Source organism: Artibeus jamaicensis, unplaced genomic scaffold (assembly GCF_021234435.1).
Source record: "Artibeus jamaicensis isolate MK-2021 breed Jamaican fruit bat unplaced genomic scaffold, CSHL_Jam_final scaffold_916, whole genome shotgun sequence".
Classification (NCBI taxonomy): Eukaryota; Metazoa; Chordata; class Mammalia; order Chiroptera; family Phyllostomidae; genus Artibeus; species Artibeus jamaicensis.
In genome coordinates, this window is record NW_026522059.1 from 62,880,629 (window position 1) to 62,903,262 (window position 22,634).

General features: G+C 40.0%; 1 long non-coding RNA gene across 2 annotated transcripts; it reads left to right on the forward strand.

Annotated features, from left to right (window-relative positions):
• Window positions 1-92: 92 nt before the first annotated feature.
• On the forward strand, window positions 93-22,130 carry LOC119054479 (uncharacterized). Of its 2 annotated transcripts, none has more exons than XR_005083523.2 (4): window positions 93-177; window positions 1,755-1,844; window positions 4,668-4,829; window positions 22,051-22,130. It is a non-coding gene; the product is annotated as an uncharacterized LOC119054479 (long non-coding RNA). The 2 variants fall into 2 exon arrangements; XR_005083524.2 differs by lacking the exon at window positions 22,051-22,130 and adding an exon at window positions 10,344-12,635.
• Window positions 22,131-22,634: the final 504 nt, after the last annotated feature.

Here is a 22,634-nt window from a genome sequence, read left to right on the forward strand (position 1 = left end):
AGCCAGGCCCGCGGGCGGCGCGTCACCAGGGGGGCGGGCAGGGGCAGGGCGACTTGGAGAAGGGGCGGAGACGGGGAGGGACAAGGGCTGGGCTCGGTTCGAGGGGCGCTGGAGCGCACCAACTGTGGCGCCCTGCCTACTTGCTACTGGTACCGAAAGTTATCCCGCTCGGATTTGGTGAGTTTAAAACTCTGTACTTGAACTTCGTTTGTCCCACGAGCCTATTGTCCCTTAAAAAAACACTGTTTAATTGGTCCTTAGGGCCTGACCGGGTCTACAAAAGCCAATGTAACTCAAATTATAGCTTCACCTTAAGAAGCTGGAATTTAGGAACTGGTGAAAAGGGTGATGGGATTAAGAAATACAAATTGGGCAGTAAATGAACATGTATAAAAGACCCATGAACAAAGCCAAAGGGGGGTGGGTAGGGCAGGGGAAAGTGGTGGTGGGATAGAGACAACTGTATTCGAACATTAACAAAATTTTGTTTTAAAAAAAGAAATACAAATTGGTAGTTAAAAAATAGTCGCAGGGCTGTAAAGTGCAGCACAGATAATGTAGTCAGTAATATGGTAATAACTATGTATGGTGTCAGATTGGTACTAGACTTATTGGAGTGATCATTTAGTGAGTTATATAATGTCTAATCACTGTGTTGTACATCTGAAACTAAATAATACTTTATGTCAACTGTAATTAAAAATTTAAAATTACTTAAAGTTGAAAAAAACTGGAATTTAGAAGACAATGTTCGTCTGTCTTGGCTGGTCATTATAATTTCAGAAGCTTGTAAGAGTCATTTTCATTGGCCACACCCTTAGAATCTTTGGGTGGGGCACAGGTGTCAGTAGAATGTAAAGCTTCCCAGGTAATACAACGGAGCATCTGAAGCCTTAATATGTGACAGAATCTTCTAAGGATTTTCTTAAATTGCAGGTTCTGGTCCAGTAGATCTGGGTGTAAGGGGGGAATCTTCATCTCTAACATGCTCTCAGATGATGTCAGCTCTGCAGCTCAGGACCACCCTACCCTTGCTTCTGAAGTGTGTGGTCTGGAATCTGGAGCAGAACTCTGAAACGCTGGTCTGCGGAAGATCACCTGAATAGCTTTTTTAAATGGCAGAGCACATGCCACACACAGTGATCACTGTGGTTCAGACTCTGGGCAAAGGTGGGGCTCTGGAATTCCATTCTAGGTGAGTTTGATATGGGTGTTTTTTGGACCAAACTTCAGGATACGAAATCAGCCACCTGGCCTTGGAAATGAACTTTTGCAGTGAGAAGAGCCAAGCCAGGTGTAGAACAAGGACCAGCCCCATGTCCAGTAGCTACTTTATCTGGCTAGTCAAAATTTTCTGCAATTACTATACATCACTTAGTAGACAAATATATAAATTATATTAAACATACATCTATTCATTACCCATATCATTAAAGGGAACTTAAAGTTGAGTAGGGAAGAAGGCTGATTAGGAGGAGAATAATAGAGCAGGGCTGTCGGCCTGTTGGACAATACGCAATGCAGAGAGAAGAGTATGTAAGAAGAATCCAAACTTGGACTCAACCTGGAGCCTAGAAAAGCACCTTGGAGAAGATGATCCAGTGCCCAGGTGGGGCCTTCTCCTCTTAGCATAGTGTAAAAAACTCAGGTGTCCAAGATCTTATGAATGCATGGCACATCACATACATTACTTCAGTGATATCTCACAATAGTCTTATAAATTGGATTTAAAAGCTATTGTGCCCATTTTACAGATTTTTACAGAAAAAGAATGCTGTGGACATGAGAATCCTTGACTTGCAAGGACAGTGGAACTTGAGCAGGAGTGCAGATCTGGATGTTGGGTAAGGCTTCTGTAAGTAAGGAAAACAGTGACTTAGATCTTACAAAGAAAATGGTTTCTGTGTCTATTATTCACATCCTTAAAGGCTGTGCCTATGTTTTGAGTGAGAAATGCTTTCGTTTATGTAGGAAGAAATGCCTTTTGTTTCTTCACCCCAGTTTTGCAACTCCATGAATTGAAGGGCAAAATGTCATTCTAAGAGCGTCCCAGTCCTAGGACTTCCTACTGCAGGCTTCACAGAGAGTTTCAGAGAGCAGCAGTCAGACTTTCTAGTGTCAAATTTAATTAATCACCATCTTCATTTGATCCTGGCCCAGAGAAAACAAATGACGTAGACAAAAATCCAGATAAAAATCTCCGTCCTCTGTCCTTTTCCTCTGCTTTCCTTTCCTCAAATGACATACTGGAGACTATTTCACTTTTCTGAACTTTTCTTTTTTAAAAATTTTTGTACTTAAAAAATATATTTCATTTATTTATTTTAGACAGAGGGGAAAAGAGAGAGGGAGAGAAACATAAATGTGTGATTGCCTCTCACGCGCCCCCTACTGGAGATCTGGCCCGCAACCCAGGCATGTGCCCCAACAACCTTTTGGTTCACAGGTCAGCACTCAATCCACTGAGCCACACCAGCCAGGGTACTTTTCTGAACTTTTCATACCAAGGTTTGCCATTAGTAAATTAAAACCAAATATACTTCAAAGCTTCCCCTTGATGCAGAAGCACAATGTGAGAAACAATTCTCATGTGTGCAGTAAATATCATGGACTATATCCCCAACCTGAGTAAAGTTTTGGAAGAAAACGTATGATATTTCTATCCAGTCTCCTAATTGACAGGTTTGTCTGGGAATGCTGTACTACGAACTATGCCCTACCCATGTTTACCATTGTATCCAGGGTAACTCTTCCATTAGAGCTGCTCTTCCATGTGATTATGAAATTAAAAAATAAATGAATGAATGACTAATTAAGAGAACCTCTGTAGATGAGGGAACAGGTTGTGGCATTTCATTAGTTTTTAATAAGAAAAAAATAAAAAACAATGGTAATATAATAGATCTGTTGGGACTTTTGGGAGAAAAAAAATGAGCCTATTTGCTTAGGTGTTAGAAGCTCCAATGAGACTATCTGTACAGTATATGAACTCATTTGCATATTGACCTTAAGAGATCCTGGATTGAATTACATAAAAAGTGAATTAGTATATTCCACTGCCATTGTATTTTGAGCCACTATTATTTGCATTAAACACACGAAATGTGTGCTATTGAATTGATATTGACTTTGTCAATATTGACTGGATCTGATTTAGAATTTGTTTCTCATTAGCCACTATTGAGAAACAACTATTGTCCGGCAGGAATAGCAGCTACATTGTTTTTACCTCTGAGGTCTGTATTGCTTGTGGGTCCTCAAAACCTGCTCTTTTGGCTGAGAATTTCTTTATTCAGTGCCTCTGAAGGTCCCAGAGTGAGAATGGCAGTTATACAGATGCTATCGACTCCATTGAACCTATTCTGTGCTCATTCAGGAAGCTGTACCTTGAAGAGATTTTTATTAAATTCTTTCTGCTGAATGTAGCAGGCTTATCACTGAGTGGAGGTTTTGGCCTTCAAATTCTCCTTATTTGTTAATTACATTTTTTCATCCATTTCACGCAAAAAGATTCTTTGACATGAAAATCTTCCAACTTTTGCCTTCCTTATGATTATAACCCAGATAAGGGAACTGCCAGGAGCCCAAGAAGATTGGCAAGACCAAGACAGGAGTGGGGACATAGAATTTGATTTCACCAGGGAGAAAATAAGGTTGCCCTGAAAATTAATACACGTTGAGCTGGGTTTTGGGTGTGGCTTATTACATAGTTCACCTTATTTGAACACGTGCAGGTGCCAGTAACTTCACTGGCAGTAGCATAACCAAATCCGTGGTGGGATGTGGGGTTGGGAGGGAGAAGAGAGAGACTGACCTTCTGTCCTTTTCTCCTGGGAAACTTTTCAACACTATTAGAAAGCCTTGTTCCTAGTACCCTAACATAGGACACCTACAAGTTACCTGAATTTTAAATGTTTACTTCTAAATTGTTTTGAATAATTCATTTAGAACTTAGAGCAGTCAATATAATGAATGACCTTGATTTTCAAGCTATCTCCAAAATATTTTTAGAGACCCACAAGTAAGTTAATATAGTGTTTACTGTAACTCCAGGCCTGCAAAAAGGTGCTGAGGAGGATTCTGGCCTATTGGCAAGAGTAGGTTTGGGATAGAAAAGATGGAATTTAGGGCCTGAAGAGGAAGACTGGCTGAGGAGCAGAGGCTGGTGAAGACTGGGTCTTAGTAACCTCTGAGAGGAGATTGGGAGAAATATGGGCTTATGACCAAGGTGAGAAGCAGCAGTTAAAACTGTGCCTGTGGCTTAGCCCTTTCCTGTACTTAAGGTGTTAAGGACCCTAGATCTGACTTAATGTGTAGGAAAAAATCATTAGAGATTAATATATATTATAAATCCCTTATAAATAGAAAAATGCTTTTAAAAACTTCTACAAGCCCTGGCTGGTGTAGCTCAGTGGATTGAGCATGGGCCTGTGGACCAAACAACCACAGTTCGATTCCCAGTCAGGGCACGTGCCTGGGTTGCTGGCCAGTTCCCAGGAGGGGACGCACGAGAGGCAACCATACATTGATATTTCTCGCCCCCTCTCTTTCCCTTCCCTTCTAAAGATAAATAAATAAAATCTTTTAAAACATTAAAAAAATAAAAACTTCTACAGAAATGTGCGTTCATTATTAATCTCTACAAATTATCTACCCCTTTCTTCTAGCCAAGTTGCCCACTAGCACAAGGCGGAGCTGGTGGGAAGGCCACATGCCTGGTGGGAACCGCTCAGAATGGTGACTTGGCTCCCAGTCTCTCCGTCTGTCCAGGAGTCACAGGCTGACGTTTTGATGACCTAACATGGATTCACAGTAGCTTCAAGTACATAGTAAGTTTCTAATAAATGCAGGCTGTTAGGGTAGCTTTTTTTCTCTCCTAGAGTTAAAATATGCAGCTAGATGTCTCCCAATGTTCATTTGATCATTGTCATGTAAGCAATGGCCCAGTGTAGTTTTTAAGACAGTGGTTTCCTTTCCCAACAGAAGAGTTAAGAATGACTTTAGGGGTCCTCTGGGAGTGGGGGATCGTGTAGAAAAGGCTTTCAAAGGAGAGCAAGACAAAGCCTGTTACTCTGTGGCTTCACCCTGTACAGCAGAGGAAAGGCAGGGCTTACAACTTAACACTTCCAGATCTTTCTCCTGGGAGAAAGAAATTATGGTGGGAAGACAGACAGATAGTACTTACAAAAGTGAAAACTAAGAGTAACCAAAGGAAATGTCTGTGCATGGCAGACTGAAGAATGAATATGCCTATTCTCCTTTGTCATCCTGACCTTACACACCCCTTACATTTGTACCCTGACATCATCACTCATGATATGGTTGTGCAACTGCTGTTCATACTCATACTGTGGAGAGAGATTCCATAGGTTCACTTTTGAATTCTTCTGCCTTTTGTCATTCCCATGTAATATAATCCTTACAAACTAAAATTTTAAGTAAGCATCTGAGAAAACTGTGTGTCTAATTTGCCATAAATAATTTACCAGCCAAGAAAACAAAATTCAGGACCAAGAGAGGAAGATGTATAAAGTTAATGAGAGTTTCACTTCCAAGAGAAACTGATTGCAGTCTCAAAGTCAGAAAGGTGTGAAAGGATCTAGTGGTTAAAGCATTCCTGCCATTTCTTGCCCATTGTACATATATCTTCTTCCTTCATTCCCACTATTTCGGCACTTTTTCAGCAAATAGAGTTTTCTGCTCTCAGTCCTGCTCTTTCCCTGGAGGGGAAGTCATCTCTTGTTACAGAGGAACAAAAGATGACAGGCAGAGGAAATTCAGAGTGCTGTGGCTTTCTCTGTGAACAAGCACATTTAGAAATGGAGGAATAGGCATTTTTTTAATGTATTCTTCCTCAGTCTGCATAAGGTTCCTTATCGGAAAGTGGGGATCATAGTAGTAACTATTATATCTCTGAAAGAGTCAGCCATTAAACTATTCCTACTTCCCCATGAAGAAGAAGCATTTGATTTCTGCTGAACTCTCTTTCCTTCTCTACTCCCCCAAAAGAGAACACTTTCTGGAGAGGGACGATGACCACCTCTAGGGACGGCTGGTGACAGCACAAGTTTCTACATAGTTGGCAGTGGCCAAAACTACTGATCTGAACAGGCAACAAAAACTCCTGGCGTTTGAGATGTTACTTATGCCGTTGGTGGTCAGATGCTCTGTGGATCTCAAACATAGTCTTTGGGAGAGGAATAAAAAACACAATCATGGAAAAGCAGGGGACCTTGGCAATTTCACAGCAACTCACATTAAAGAATTCCCAGAGATGAAAGCCACCAAGTAAACCACCACTCCAAAATGTCTTGTAAAAACAGCAGTTGGTTTAAGAAATATTTAATCCAACATTCTACTAAAATGTATGTGGTATTTCCTGTTTCTGGAAAATCAGAGGAAAATTAAGGTCTGTTTGAAAGAAAGCACGCAGAGCCAGATGTTGGCGTTGGTAATGGTCTCCAGAGCCTAGTGCTCCTTTGGTGGCGGTTGGGGCCATGCAGGGCAGCTGTCTGAAGCCACGGTGGCCTAATTTCTCTTGGCTGGAAAAGAAACGAAGTGTAGAGGCTATTTTGTTTACATATGCAAGGGGACACCTGAGCCCAAGGGACATTATTTTGGTGTGTAGAGCCAGTAACAGCAATTAGAAATATGGCCTATATTCCTTTGACATACTTTGTCCAGATCACGTGTTCACAGAATTTACAGTATCCAGCCAACTATAGTACCATTCTAAAGGTTTTTTGGTTTGTTTTTTTTAACAAAATATTTGATTATAACATTTTTAAACCAGTTATAGACAATGTGAAAGTAGTTTGCTTTGTCTATGTTAATTTGAATTTTTTTCTGAAAACACGTGATTGGACCTTTTAATTAAAGGAGACTTAGGTAATTGAGAGTGATTATTACTTGCCTTATGTTACCGCACTCTGAATCTCCTTCTTTGACCAAAATGGTTTGCTTTTCATTGCTCCATTATCCTTTGTACTTTCTTAATTTTGTATTTCACTGTCATTTTCTAACTCAAGTTCTCCTTTCTCATCTCTATCCTTCAAATACCAGCCATACTTTAATGCCTAAGTCATACCTCACCAGGTTCATGAATTGACCTTGATGGTCCTGGCTCCCCCATTGGAACAGTCTTTCCTCCTGAGGCTTTTGTAATGCCTACAGTCCATATAGTTCACCTGACACTGCTCCTAAACTGTCTCTGGTTCCTGGTGTAGACCTTCAAACACCCTTGCGATTTCTTGAGTGATAGCAGTGTCTCATGATATTCATAACAAATGAGTTTGGGCCATCTCTGAGTTTATGCTAATTTGATGTGGAAAGGAGTCAATCAGCCATGTGAGTAGAAGGTTGGAGCTTTCAGCCCCACCCCCTGACATCTACAGCAGGGAAGGGGAGGGGACTAGAGACTGAGTTCAATCATGGGACCAATGATTTAATCAACTATGCCCACTTAATGAAGCCCCAATAACCCAGGACACCAAGGCTTGGGGAGCTTCCTGGTTGGTGAACATATCGGTGTACGGGGTGGGTGGTATGTCTGACTCCACAGGGATGAAAGCTCCTGCACGCAGCCCTCTTCCAGACCTCACATTATGGACATATTCATGTGGCTCCTTTGTGCCCTTTACATCAAACGGTAACTATAAGCATAGCACTTTCCTGAGTTCTGTGAGTCATTCTAGTGAATTAGTGAATCTGGATGATGGTCTTGGGAGACTCCGAATTTGTAACCAAGACAGACAGAAGTACATGAAGTCTGGGGATACCACTTGCAGCTGGCATATGATGTCAGGGCAGTCTTTCATGACCTTGCCCTTTAACTTGTGGGATCTGACCCTAACTCCAGCTAGTATCAGAATTGAATTGAATTGTAGGATACCTAGTTGGTGTCAGCAAGTTGGAGAACACATCATAGTGAATTTAAGAATACACATTTTTGTGTTGTTTCATTTATAGTGTTGTTAGCATAAAACAGAAATGACATACTGTCTCAAAATGAAGATGAGAGCAATTATAATAGATGATTGTATGTTGATTGATGGGCAGTGAAGTAATCAACAGATTTTAGTATGTGCATCCCATCTCTCCAGGTGGGCTATAGACTTGGGAGCCAATTCCACATTTTCTATATCTTTGTGTCTCAATCCATGCCTAGTGAATTGTCTTAAAAATCCTAAGTACTAATGACCTGCTTTATGGTCAATATGATAATGTACAAATAACTACTTATTTATGGTAGCACGCACTTTGCATTTCATGCCTATTTGACAGTTTTATACTCCTTTTTGTCTCCTTATTTCACAAGAAGGAAAAGATAAGCCATAGATAAGCATCTTTCCCAGGGCCTCAGAGCAAGTTAGTATCAGACCTGAAATTAGTCCATCTCACCTAGGTTTCTAAGCCTGTTACTTAACTTACAACATCCTGCTTAAGTAATAGGATCTGCTGATCCTTTCCAGTTCTAACCATTATATGGATGTTGAGAGACTGTAATGTAGCCATTGAAATTCAGAATCAGGTTCTATTATGCATGGCGTGTGTGTCATACATCTTAGAACTGTGCATTTACTATATGCTTTTACTACCAATTAAACCCGGTGTCTTCGTGACAGTTAAATTAAGTTCATGAATCATTTGTACTGATAAGAAAAGTTAGGAATTTAACAACTAAAATATACACTCCTAAAAAGGGTAAGAAATGGACCTCAAATATTGGCAAAAATAGAAATAAGAAACATTTAAAAAGATAAATCTCAAGAATATAAAAGTAACTGTGACTTATTCAGCAAGTTAAAACTTAATTATCCCTTCTGGGTCGTAGCTGGACTCACTCTTTGAGTCTTCTCCATAGAATAAAACAGAATTTAAACAGTAACTTTGCAGCTCCAGGAGTTTCTAATGACTGTGGGGAACACCAGCCAACAATCTGTTTCAGATGAGAGAACAGATAGAGAAACCTTGTTTCATTTTATCTAATTTAATGTTACTCTTCAGAAGTAATTGCTTGCTTTACTAACACACTGACTTTTACTTTATTACTAACTAAATACCTGAAAATGACAGCAAATGGAGTTAGAGAAGTCATTACTGTAACATCCTATTTGCCAACATGCAGTCATGCCCATTAAGAGCTTTAATTTTCCCTCAAATGTGTGGTAGGAAACTTCCCACTTTATTTAGTCCTATGCTGAGTACATAACAAACCCAATGATAAACTTGCCTTGATAGGCTGATTCTCAACACATTTCCCCCAGGAACTTTATCTACATGGCAAATGCTGACACAAATGATGGTTTCCTGGAGATTTGACTTCAGATACTACTTGTGACACTTCCTCAGGGAGAGAACAGGTGACTTCAGTGGCCATTTAGCAGTTAAGAGAAAGGTCTATGGTCCTTCCTTTCCAGGAGACTCCTGGATAGAGGTTTTGCACCTGACCCTGGTTGTCTGTTTCATGCAGGCTTTTGTATGTACCTGTATATACTCTTCACTGGGAGACACCTGGGTGGTATGACTTTTCAACAGAAGTCTTCAGAGGTGGCCTCATGACAGTTATTTTAACATTATTTAATTCTAGGGAGGTTAGATTGGTTCTCATTTGAGATCCACTTATAGTAAATCCAAACTTTCAGAATTTCAGAGCAGTGTCTGAGTAACTAGACTTTTCCGAATTAGGGATCTGCTGCAGGCCCAGCTCCTGGCCCTGGCCAGAGAGTCTATACCTGCTACAGTAGGGACCTCAAACCAGCTTTTCTGTTTTGTAGGACACAGGGCTGATTATGGGATTTAACTCCCTGCACAGTGGTCAGCAGAGTGGGCTCAGGAAGAATGTCCCCAGATTTATATCCCTCCACTGCCAGGTACTAGAAATTGGGCAAATTACTTAAATTCTCTTTCTGTCTCATTTGCAGAATGTAGCAACTGCTTATCTTAGTTAATATTTAATAATAAGGTGAATAAAGCTTGTGGTTTTTAAACATTTAGTATAGTTGCTAGAAAGTAGAAAGTGTTCAAATAACAACCAATGTAAATAGTGCTTACTCATTGTGTTTTATGTAGGTGACTCCTCTAATTTTCACAAAGGCAGTGTGAGATCCTGCATTCCCATTTTACAGAAGGAACTGAGGCACATACAGGCCAAGTAATTTGCCCAAGGTCACATAGCTAGCTAGTCAGCAGCAGATTACCTCTACACATTGTGTGCCAGGCCAAGTTGCCCCAGAGTCCACGCCTACTGCTACTTCCATAAACTTATGTGAAGTTTCATTGTTGTTTTCTTTCCTGTAAGTCTTTCCAACTCTGTGACACAGACATGACATTTGTTCCCTCAGGTCGTGTGTCCCAGGACAAGCAGCAGCTGGCTCCTCCTGTTGCTAAAGCACCACAATCCATGACAAGCTACTTGTCACTTCAGGGTTCCCTAGGTGATAAGGAAATGGCAGCAGGAAAAGCTAAAAGGCCACATCTGAGGATTGGATTCTCTTCACTATGTAAACTTGAAGATCTTCTCAGGGCCTCAATCTCCTAAATTATAAAATGACAGATTCAAACTGAAATATTTCTATGCATTTCCATACCTAGAATTTTATAAGTCTATTTACTTGAACTTAAATATTTACTATGTGTTCTTTGCTATGGATAGAAAAATAATTGAATATAGAGAAGCTATGTTTCCAGCCACAAGTAACTTTTATGTAGCATGATAGACACCTTTGTAAGCAGCCCAGATCAAGACAGGCTGTGTGAGTTGGAAAGACTTGGGTTCAAATACAATTTTCCTTTTCTATCTATGTACCACCTTAAACAAATTGTCTACCTAAATGTTAATTTTCTCATTTGTAAAATGAGGTTGATAATACTTTTTTAATAAGATATGGATCATTGCTGATACTCAAATGTTATTAAAAGTATTCAGCAAATGCTTTGAATAAATTCACTATTAAAAAAAAAGAATACAGGGATGCCAGCAGGAAAAATGTAGCACATGGTGAAAATTTTAAAAGTGTGTATGGAATCATGGAGTACTTTAATTTCCATGTGCTATTTTCAAAATCAACTGAGAGGTTTTATTCCAAAACGCACTGTGCAGTGGTTAAGAATTTCACATTTACCGCCAAGATGGAGACGTAGGTGGAGGAACCACCTTGCCTCTGTGCACAACCAAATCTAAGAACAACTATTTTTCACAACAATCACAACCAAGCCACATGGAAAATCGAAAATACAGAGTCCAAAGACAACTAAATACTCAGCTAAACCGGTAAGAGAAGCGAAACCAGCAGCGGAGCAGGTTGGCAAGAAAAAATCCCCGAACAGGTGGTGTGCGGCGCTGATCGTGGGCTAGCTACCGGAGCACACAGGGAAGAGGCGCAGGGGGCTGTCTCGGTCGGTCGAGCATCTGCATGCGGAGAAACCAGTGAGAAGGGAAGCCTGCGCGGGGCAGCAGGCTCGCACAATTCCGATCGGATAAACAAGCCCAGGACGAGTAGTGTGACTGGACGGGCTGGGCTAGCGGAGAGGACTGCCATTGCTCCCTCTCTGACCACGCCCCCACACACAGCGTCACAAACCAGTGACCTGGGTCGCCCCGTCCTGGTAAACAACTAAGGCTTCGCTCCGATTACTTAACGGCACGAATAGACCAAAAATGGCTCTAGGACAACTCAGAGCCCCAGAACCCATAGATCTAAGCGATGAAGAAATAGCCAGTCTTTCAGATGCACAGTTCAAAACACTGGTTATCAGGATCCTTACAGAACTGGTTGATTTTAGTCACAAATTAGAGAAACATATGGAAGCTAAACTAATCGAAATGAATGGTAATACAAAGGAAACCAATAGTAATGGAAAGAAAATTGGGACTCAAATCAAGGGAGTGGACCACAAGGAAGGAAAAAATGATCAAACAGAAAAGAATGAAGAAATAAGAATTCAGAAAAATTAGGAAAAGCTTAGGAACCTCCAGGACATCTTTAAACGTTCCAACATCCGAATTATAGGGGTACCAGAAGGGGGAAAGGCACAGCCACCAGTGGAAAACTTATTTGAACAAATAATAAAGGAAAATTTCCCCAAACTGGCAAAGGAAATAGACTTCCAGGAAATCCAGGAAGCTCAGAGAGTCCCAAAGAAGTTGGACCCAAGAAGGAACACACCAAGGCACATCATCATTACATTAGCCAAGATTAAAATGAAGGAGAGAATCCTAGAAGCAGCAAGAGCTAAGGGAACAGTCACCTACAAAGGAGTTCCCATCAGACTGTCAGCTGATTTCTCAAAAGAGACCTTACAGGCAAGAAGGGGCTGGAAAGAGGTATTCCAAGTCATGAAAACCAAAGACCTACAACCAAGACTGCTCTATCCAGCAAAGTTTTCATTTAGAATGGAAGGACAGATAAAGTGCTTCTCAGATAAGACCAAATTCAAGGAGTTCATCAGCACCAAGCCCTTATTATATGAAATGTTAAAGGGACTTACCTAAGAAAAAGAAGATAAAAAAGATGAACAGTGAAAGGACAGCAAACTCACAGTTACTAACAACCACACCTAAAACAAAAGCAAACTAAGAGGACAGCTAGATCAGGAGCAGAACCATAGAAATGAAGATCTCATGGAGGGTTAGCAACAGGGGAGTGGGAGGAGGAGAAGGGGGGAGAAGGTACAGAAAATAAGTAGCATAGACAGTAGATAGAAAATAGATGGGGGGAGGGTAAGATTAGTAGGGGAAATACAGAATCTAAAGAATTTGAGACACATGTTCATGAACTAAAGGGGGAAATGGTGAGGGAGGGGCATGCAGGGTGGAGGGGAATGGAGGGGGGAATAGAGCAAATGTAATGGCATAATCAATAAAAAAATTTAAAAAATTAAAAAAAAAGAATTTCACATTTAGACCCCTGACATAACTTTACAGTGAAGGTCTCTTCTAGTTCAGTATATTCCCAGAAACACCCTCACCCGTGCTTCAGGGGATGTTTGTGCTCATGTGGGTGTGTATCCTATGTGGAGGCAGGCAGTGGACACACAGGTTGTTGCTGCGTCAAAACCTAAATCCCCATAAAAGGCAGCAACATGTGCATAAGCCAAAAAATGTGTTTTTCAGTAGTGAGCAGCCTGGGGTGGGATGAGGATGGGGGCTCTTCTGTCGCATTCTTGACATTTCTTCCATGTGGAAGCAGTTCCACCCAGGGAGGTAGCATGCCTTACCTGACTGGTGAGGGAGGCTGGACAGCCTGTCCTGCTGTTCTCTGTTAGATGTGAGCTGCCAGTAGGCAGTGAGGGCTTGTCCTCTGGTGTTTGTGTTGCACAGACTGATCTGCCCTCGAAGAGGGAGATGCCAGGACCCTCGACCCCCGTAGCAGAGAGAGGGAGCCTCTAATCCCAGAGTGGGGGATTCTGCTGTATTGAGATGCCTACTTGCCCATATATGTGTTAAGTCACATCCTCTAGTAACATCTTTTTCAGTAATGACTGTTCTGTGTGGCCTCCATCCCCCTAACTTCTCTATGCCTTAATTTATCTGGAACGAGGCAGGGGGAAAGGAGTTAGTTATTGAGTATCCCTCGTCTTCAACTTTGAAGAAGTGGTTGACCCTACTGCAGGGGCCTCTGGTTTCCTACTCATAGATGGGTTTCTGCTGACTCACCCACATTACCTTCCTTGACCACCATTCTCTCTGATGGTGCCATGTAGTTTTCAGGGTGACTGTGGACTAACACAACTAATTCCCACATAAACTTTGAATGCTCTAAAGCTCGGTCAGTGACTGGGAGGAGTTTAATTTAATAATCATTTCATCCTCTGCATGTGAAATAAACTATAAAGAGCTGTCAATGAATACTCTCATAATTACAAACATATAATTTTAATATATTACTTTGATACTAAAAGTACTTATTACATTACTATCAGACATCTGATAAGAATAAAATATATATTACGATGAAACACATGTCTAGGCAACATGAGAAGCCTGCTATTTAATCAATTTATAAATTAAAAAAAAAAGGAAATGGGGTCAGCTGCTCCAAGACAAAGAAGTATAGCTCACATGAGAGAACAGAGCAAAGCCTCAGAAAGAGAATTAAGCAATGAGGAGATCACCAGCCTGTCTGATGGAGAATTTAAAGACCCGGTAATCAAAATGCTCACAGAACTGACTGAGCTTGGTCAAAAAAATGAAAGAACAAGCAAAAGATACCCAAAATGAAATAAAGCAAAATATTCAGAAAGCCAACAGTGACAAGAAGGAAACCAGGATTCAAAGTAATGATTTGGAGCAAAAGGAAGAAATGAACATCCAACTGGATCAGAACAAAAAGAGGAGAATAAAAAAAAAGTGAAGAGAGGACGAGGATTCTCTGGGACAACCTGAAATGTTCCAATATTTGAATTATAAGGGTTCCAACAGGAGAACAGGAGCAAGAAACTGAAAACTTATTTGAACAAATAATGAAGGAGAACTTCCCCAATTTGGTGAAGGAAATAGACTTCCAGGAAGTCCAGGAAGCCCAGAGTCCCAAAGAAGTTGGACCCAAAAAGGAACACACCAAGACACATCATCAAGTTACCCAATTCTAAAGACAAAGAGAAAATCCTAAAAGCAGCAAAAGATAAGGAGACAGTTACCTACAAAGGAATTCTCTTTGTAGGTAAGACTCTCAACTGATTTCTCAAAAGTAAACCTTACAGGCAAGAAGGGGCTGGAAAGAAATATTTAAAGTCATGAAAGACAAGGAACTACATCCAAGATTGCTATATCCAGCAAAGATTTCACTTAGAATGGAAAGGCAGATAAAGTGCTTCTCAGATAAAGTCAAGTTCAAGGAGTTCATCATCACCAAGCCCTTATTATATGAAATGTTAAAGGGACTTACCTAAGAAAAAGAAGATAAAAAATGTGAACAGTAAAATGACAACAAACTCACAACTATCAACAAATGAACGTAAAAGAAAAGAAAAACAATGAAAACAAAAACTAAGCTAACAACCTGATCAGGAACAGAATCAGAGAAATGAACATCACAAAGAGGGAGTTCAGTGGGGAAAGGGAAGGGAGGAATAGGAGGGAAAGCTACAAGGAAGAAGAAGCATAATTAGTAGGCATAAAATAGATGGGGAGAGATAAAAATGGTATAAAAAACAGAGGACTTGAAGAACTTATATGTATAGCCCATGGTCATGAAATAAGGGGGGGGGGAAGCTGGAGGGTTCGGGGGACAGGGTGGAGGGGGGATAAAGGAGGAAAAATTGGGAAAACTGTAATAGCATAATCAATAAAAATTACTTAAAAAATGAAACAAAGATGAAGAAAGGTATAACAGGGCTAAATGGTAATGGGAAAAATACAATAAAAATTGTTTAAAAAAAAGAAGAAAAGGAAATGGAAGGAGATTGAGTTCCCGTGCACACTGCCCACGTTAGTCAAACTGGATGCAGGTGGTGGGTTCCTAAATGTCCTAGTTATGCCCTGGCTCTAGTGTGCTACCTGAACCTCGTATAGTGCAGGTCACACAGTGACTGCTTAAATTTAGGGTCCCCACAGTAATGTCCCTGTTCAGCTCAATTCAGCATGCATTTATTTGACTTAAACTTTATATATGCCAAATAAAGCATTATTTGGGAAAAAGAGTAAGGAACCAGAAAATATGGACCTACTCTCATGGAGAACAATGAAAGGAACCCAATTATATTTGTTAGTTAGCAAAGAAATCGTTTCTAAAAATAAAAACTTTATTATTTAAATACACATACATACACTCTGATAATAGATATATAGAATATATGCACACATACACTGTGTATATGTATTATATGTAATACATAACATGTATATAACACATATGTGTACATATATGTTATAATATGCGGGTATAATACACACATATATGTACACTCTCATATTTATTGTTTTGTTTCTTGTAACAAGAAAAAAACCCTGAATGTCCATCAATAGGAGATAGTAAATTATTGTCCTTCCATTCTATGGACTATTATGCAGTTATTTGATAGAATGAGGTAGATCTATATGGGAATAAATCAGAAATTAATAATACATTGTTATAAAAGTTAGTTATATGTACCACTCTTTTTCTAAAAACAATAGTGGCCATGGTATTTGTATGTATTCTGTATGTGTTGGTTTAGCAAAGGAACAAGTAAGGAAGGCCATACCAAATTTTTAACAGTGGTTTACATCAGTTAGGCAAATCTTCAAATTGTAATGCAGAGAAATAGTACCTTTAATTAAAAGCATTGAAACAAAGGCTTTCCTGGTGAAAAATACATAATGTTAAGGAGAAAAATATAGACTTCATCTCAACTAAGAAAAATAAACAGGAGTATTATGGATATGAAAGTTTCAGGATATTAACATTATTTGCCTCAGGATAAAATAATGATCATTATAAGTGAATTTTTTTCTCTTCCTCTAGACACTCTTATGTACTTTCTTTCCTTTCTACAGAGGCATGCATTAATGCAACAGTCAGGAAAAATGAAACATAAAGAACATGTTTGTGCTCTTTGACTTATTAATTTCACTCCTAGGTTTCTTTTAAAAAACAGAACATAGCAGAGGAATCCAAGTGAAATAATTTCCTTTAAAGTAATTATAATGTGAGTCTTCTGCCATTATTCCAGAAAGAATAATTTGAAACAGCTTTTGGAACATGTTTGGGATTTTCCTGTGCATTCAGAATCATTAGAATAGTGTACCCACTCCACTTACGCAGAACATACCTTTGAGCTTATCTCGATGTGCTAGACACATCCCAGTCATTCTGAGTGAGACCCACTCTACGTTAATCTGTGCTATCTTGATGTAAATTCATAGAAAACACTACATCTCTCAGAATTTCACAAGACTTTCCCCTCTAGCTATTAACCACTTAAAAAGAGGCATGCTCTAAAGCCAATCCAAAAATAACAAGTAGAATATTTCTTATGTGGAAACTTATATTCTGGAAACTGAGGAGCTTAAAGCTTAAATAATTGCTTACATGTGGTACGAGAGTAACATAGACAGTTCATTTGACAGGCATTACTGACTGCTCACAACGGTTCACGGTCTCATCTTTGGAATGAGCAGCAGCAGACTTGAACAGAAATTACACCAGGTATGGGTGATGGTTGCCCAGACCACTGTGAGGCACAAAGCAGAGTATCAGGGAGCAAGAATGGAAAGAGGGAGCTGGAAGGCTTAGTTCCTATCTGGAAAAGTCTGTGCTGTTAAAAACTGGACATGCAGCAGGAAGTCCTGGGATCCAGTGCTATCACCTTCAAGTTTTCAAACTTAAACATGTCAGTTAACCTCTGAGCACTGAATCTCTGATTGATCTATACTGAATTGAGGAAAAAAAAATAAAAATATGCAAACAATAAAAAATAAGTGTTTTACAAAGTTATTCTGAGGATTAGAGGAGATAATGCAAAAGTATATTTTAAAAAGTGTGAAGTTGAACACATAAGTTAGGTATGAAATGATCAAAGCCATGTTTATATACTTTGGGACCGATAGTACAATGTCTTCCTGTTGGTCATCACCCATTAAATATTTATTAAATTTATTTGTGAGGCAGGAACATAGATTTACAATGAAATGATGTATTAGTTTTGGCAGTTTTTTCATTAGAAAAACAAGGTTCCCTTGGTAATGTAAAATTAAAAGATAGTTGTCACACTTTGCATAGACACAGAGTGCTTGACATCATGCAATCTTATAGTGATAGAATACCATGTGGTCATGTGGCTCAACTGTCTACTGGGGGCTGGTGTTTTCTCATCTGTTCTTCCCTGGAGCACCGGTTTACTGATTCAGTGTGACTCGTCGATTCGATTATTCAGAACTGATTATGAGAACAGTATTGAGAACTGACTATGTTTTAGACACACAGTAAGAGCCACTGCTACCATGGTGAAAAACACACACACTCGCTGACATTATGGATTTTAAAGCACAGTGTAGGAGACAGATAATTGTCAGGCAATCACACAACCCACTGTAACCATGACAATTGCTTGGAAAGGGAGATACGCAGTTCCACAGGAACCTATAGTTTCTATGTTTGATTTAGTCAGAAAGGCCAGGAAAGGCTTCTGGGAGTGGCTAGAACTTGAAGAGGAGAGACAAAAAAACATTTCAGGCAGAGGGGACAGCTTATGCAAATGCCCTGTGGCAAGAGGGAGCTTGACAGTATGAGTAAATGAAGGTAGGCCAAGGAGGCTGAACCCCGGGTTAGGGGCTGAGGCTGGAGAAGTTCACAGGAGCTGAAAACCAAGAAGGCTATGCTCAGGAAGCTGCAGTGTCTTCAGTGAGCAGTAGGATGCTAATTAATGAGTATATCTTGACCAGATCTGTATTTTGGAAAAAAGATAAGAAGTCTCATTGTGTTTGGAAGAAGAGGTGGGCAAGGGTTGATATATTAGTTTTCTATTGTTGCTGAAACAAATTTCCATAAATTAAGCAGTTGAAACAACATCACATTTTCCATATATCGGAGGTCTGGGCACAGCATGACTCAGCTGGGCTCTCTGTATGAATCTCAAGAGCTAGAAATCACGGTATCACTGGTGCTGAAGTTCTCACATCAGGCAGGGCTGTTGGCAGAATTAATTTCCTTCTCATGCTTTGCACACGGCCTCTCCCATCTTCAATGCCTCCAAGTCAAGTCCTTGTCATGCTTCTAATTTCTGCTGCTTTTCTCTTACTTTCTTTTCTTCTGCCTTTAGTGGGAGACAGCTCTGCTTCTAAGCATTATTCATGTGATAACTGTGGGCTTCCCTAGAAAATCCTGGATAATTTCCTTATTTTAAAGTCAAACTCATTAATAACCTTAATTGCATTTGCAGAGGCCCTTTTGCCATGTAACATAAGTTATTCACAGGTGTGATATCAGGGCAAAGGTGATGGGGGCTAAAACTCTGCCTACCAGGTGACATAGGGATACCAGTTAGAGAGTTATTCTACCAGTTCGAGCAGGCCAGGTTGGTCACCTGGACCAGTATGGGGTTGGAAGAGACATAGAAAATTGCATGCCTTAGAATCTTGGGGAGTGAGGGAGAGAAACATGCAAAGGGACACTGAGGTTTCTTGCTTGCATAGTCGGCTGAATGGGGAGCTCACTATTTCACAGTGCAGCTTGTGTGATTCAGAGTTCTCATCATGTCTTCTTTTTCCCTGAACCGCTAGTCTTTTTGCACCGTTTCCAGCCTCTATGCTGCATCTCAAACTGACTCCGCTTCTTCGTTTCTGTGTGGAGCCTGCCCACCCCCACCCCACCCCCACCCCACCCCCACCCCACCCCACAGTGGCCCTGTTTATTGAAAAACATACCAGAGAAGAGGTGTTTCTTTAGCACTTTGTTTCTAATCATAAATATTATATTTGTATGAATTATAGAAGTCCATACAATTCTGTTATCTAAGTCCAAGACGGTAAGAGTCCCAACCTCAGAACTAATCAGCGTATATAAGTTAGAGTTTATTTTGATTTTTTTACATGTTACTATATATAGATTTTTGTGGTTCTTTTAAACAGTGGCACAATATTCTCTTTTTAAATGGGTGTCCCATGATTTATTTAACACCTTATTAGTGGTTATGTAGCCGTTTTCAGTTTTTGCTGTTGTAAGCAATGCTCTAGTCCACATCAAGGTGCAGATGTCTTTGGCCACTTGTATGATATGTCTCTGGGACAACTTTCTACAAGTGGAATTGCTACATCAAAAATCATATACATTTAAAATTTTAATTGTTGTTATAAAACTCTCCTTCAAAATCACTGTTGTAATGTGTTTCTTTGACCTAACTGTACTGCCAGGTAGAGACAGGATATGACTTCAGTGAGAACCAAAGGAAACTCTCTCATTGTAAAACCTGAGATGAGACCGAGGCTATCTCTGAGAGCAGTCTGGACAGCATCAGATTTAACAAAGATGAAACCTGCGCCCCATGTGTCTGGACCACCTTAGGTTCTGAGAGCAGTGTGACAGTATTGGGCTAATTCAAAAAATAGGAGCTGAGCCACTTTCTCAAGGATACCTTGGCCCAGTTAGACACATGAAGCTGGTACAAAATGTTAGAGGAGTGGAGGTGGGGTTATGTGATGAGTTTGGGCAAACATTCTCATATGAGCTGAGTCATTTCGATGAGCAGAATTTTGGAGAGAAAGAGTTTTTGTGTCCATCATTAAACAGCCCCATGGGTTTGCAGAATGGTAAGTAGATTTTGTCACTTGAGGTATAAGGTACAGGAAGTGATGTCAGTCTGCTCCAGAGAGGAATGCTTTTTATTGAGAGTGACAAGAAGGGGATAGCAATGGCTTGAATAAATAAGAATTCATTTTTTCTCACTAAATGTAGAAGGCTTGGGGAAAGAGTTCAGAGGCTAAATGGTGACAGGGCCAGTGTCTCTGTAGTTCTCTCACCCTTTGTCACATGTGAGAATGTGATATGTGGTAAAATGGCTGCCTCCATCTCTGATCCCACATTTGCCTTCAAGCCACCAGGAGGGAGGAAGGGTGCCTCAGCCCATCTGTCCGTGTCTCAGGACAACAAAAGCTCCACTTGCTACCAAAGAAGCTAAAAACATGCAGAGCAGGTCTTAATTGGCTTGTGCAGTGGCAATGACCATTGCTGGGAAATGGGCAAACAGATTCCCAAAGAAAACCAAGGCACTCACAAACAAGAAGGTAGCCATCAGAAGATAATGAAAACTGCCTCTGTGGGTTAGATTTTGAAGGGCCTTACACTCTGCTGGAATGTGGACTTGGTCTGCCAGATGCAGCTGCCCATTCAACTTTCCATGTGGTTTAGAAAGGCTGCTCAGTGACTGTTCTTTTTTAAAAAATCCTGAGTATCCAGACTTAGTGGAAAATTATTTCAGAGTCACAGCTGATGATCAAACAAACATCTCTCCTTATTTACTTTATAATAGGAAAAGACAAGATGGTGCTCTTTCATCGGCTAAGCTTTCTTGGACTTCAAAGAGAATATTATAAACAAAAGTACTTCACAGGATGTGGAGATGAAAACAAGCTAGTAAGCAATTTGTATGCCACAGTTTAGGAAGAATCATAAGGAATAAACAAAAAGACATTTTTAGTTTTAAAAAAGGTGTGTTTACACAGAAATGTGTAATTCCTATCAACTTATTATCAACTTTGAAACATCGAGTTAGGTTGTCACACAGTAAGCTCAAATGTGCCACAATTTTTATGGTTCCACATAGTTTTTCTTAAATATAAAATAATTTTATCATCAAATCAGAATAGCTAAGAATTGCTAAACACTCCATGTCATTTACCTGTAAATACATATTATTGCACTCTGATTGTTATGTTTATGTTTAGTAGAAAAAAAGGGAACAAAGAAAATCGAGATAGGGAGTCTTTTATGAAACCTACATAGGTCAAATATTAAAAATAACCTGTTAAAAACTTAAAGAGAATGTTTGGAAATTACTGAGCTGGCCTTGTGTATTATAATCACTATTATATTGTTAAACATTAACAGCATTCTGGAGTAAGAGACTAGGATTATTTTCTTAAGTAAACTGTTGCTTGCTTTTTACTAAATGCTATTATAAAGCTATGATTTTTTAAGCTATGATCTTTCATGTGAAAACATTAGTAAAAGGTTGCAAATCTAACTGCATTCTCTATGACCCTCTTCAGGGTTATGCCCCATGGCATATGAATAAATGGGCTTTTAGCATTTTTCAATTAGAAAATTTTCTCATCATATGAAATATTATTATTTGCTATTGATATCAATAAAAGGGCATAAATATTTTCAACTTTCACAACAAACACTTACTTGATTCAAAAGGGCAAATAGCTTGAGCAATGCTCGCAGTGACAGAAACACCAATATATTTCCATCTACCAGAAATGAAAATACATTGATGAGTGATTTCAAATCCTAAGCCCAATCTCCTCTCCCACAAGTATACTGCAAATGATGAAGCAAAGTCTTTTGTGTCAAAAAAAGTCTTCCCTTCTTTTTCCCTTTTCTCTTCTGCCCACATGGTACATTTCAGCCTGTGCCAACCTGGATATTGCCCCTAAAATGGATTGGGGCTGGTCAACATCAACCTTCTTGTCCTCCAGGAAGCAGAGGCAAGTGTGCATGTGGTTGATTTGGGGCATTGTCTGTGGAGAACACAGGAGAGGGAGCAGGAGGGGATGGGGGAGGCTTCACACTGCCCAGCAGACCTGACACCTGGGAAGGTGAAAGAGAAGGAAGGAACAGTCTCATTCAGGCTGATGAGAAATACCCAGGACAAAGTTTCCCACTGAGGAGCTTCCCTGATGGGCAGGAAGAACGGCCTGGAGCTCTTCACCAGGGGGTGAACCCAAAGCCGTTACTGCTGAGGATTCAATCATCTCTGCTCTCTAAGAAATTCTCACCTGTGACCACCACACCAGTATGCTCTTCGTTATTCTGGCCCAGGTCAGGTCATTCCCCTATCTCAAAGTCTGCAGCAGCTCCTTGCTAGCTACAGAATAATATCCAGCATGTGTCCAAGGCTTCTGAAACCTTGACGTGGGATTTATTTACACTGTCTGCTTTTATGTACCTCCTTCTGGTTCCTGCTATCCAGCCAGAGAACTTTACACTATC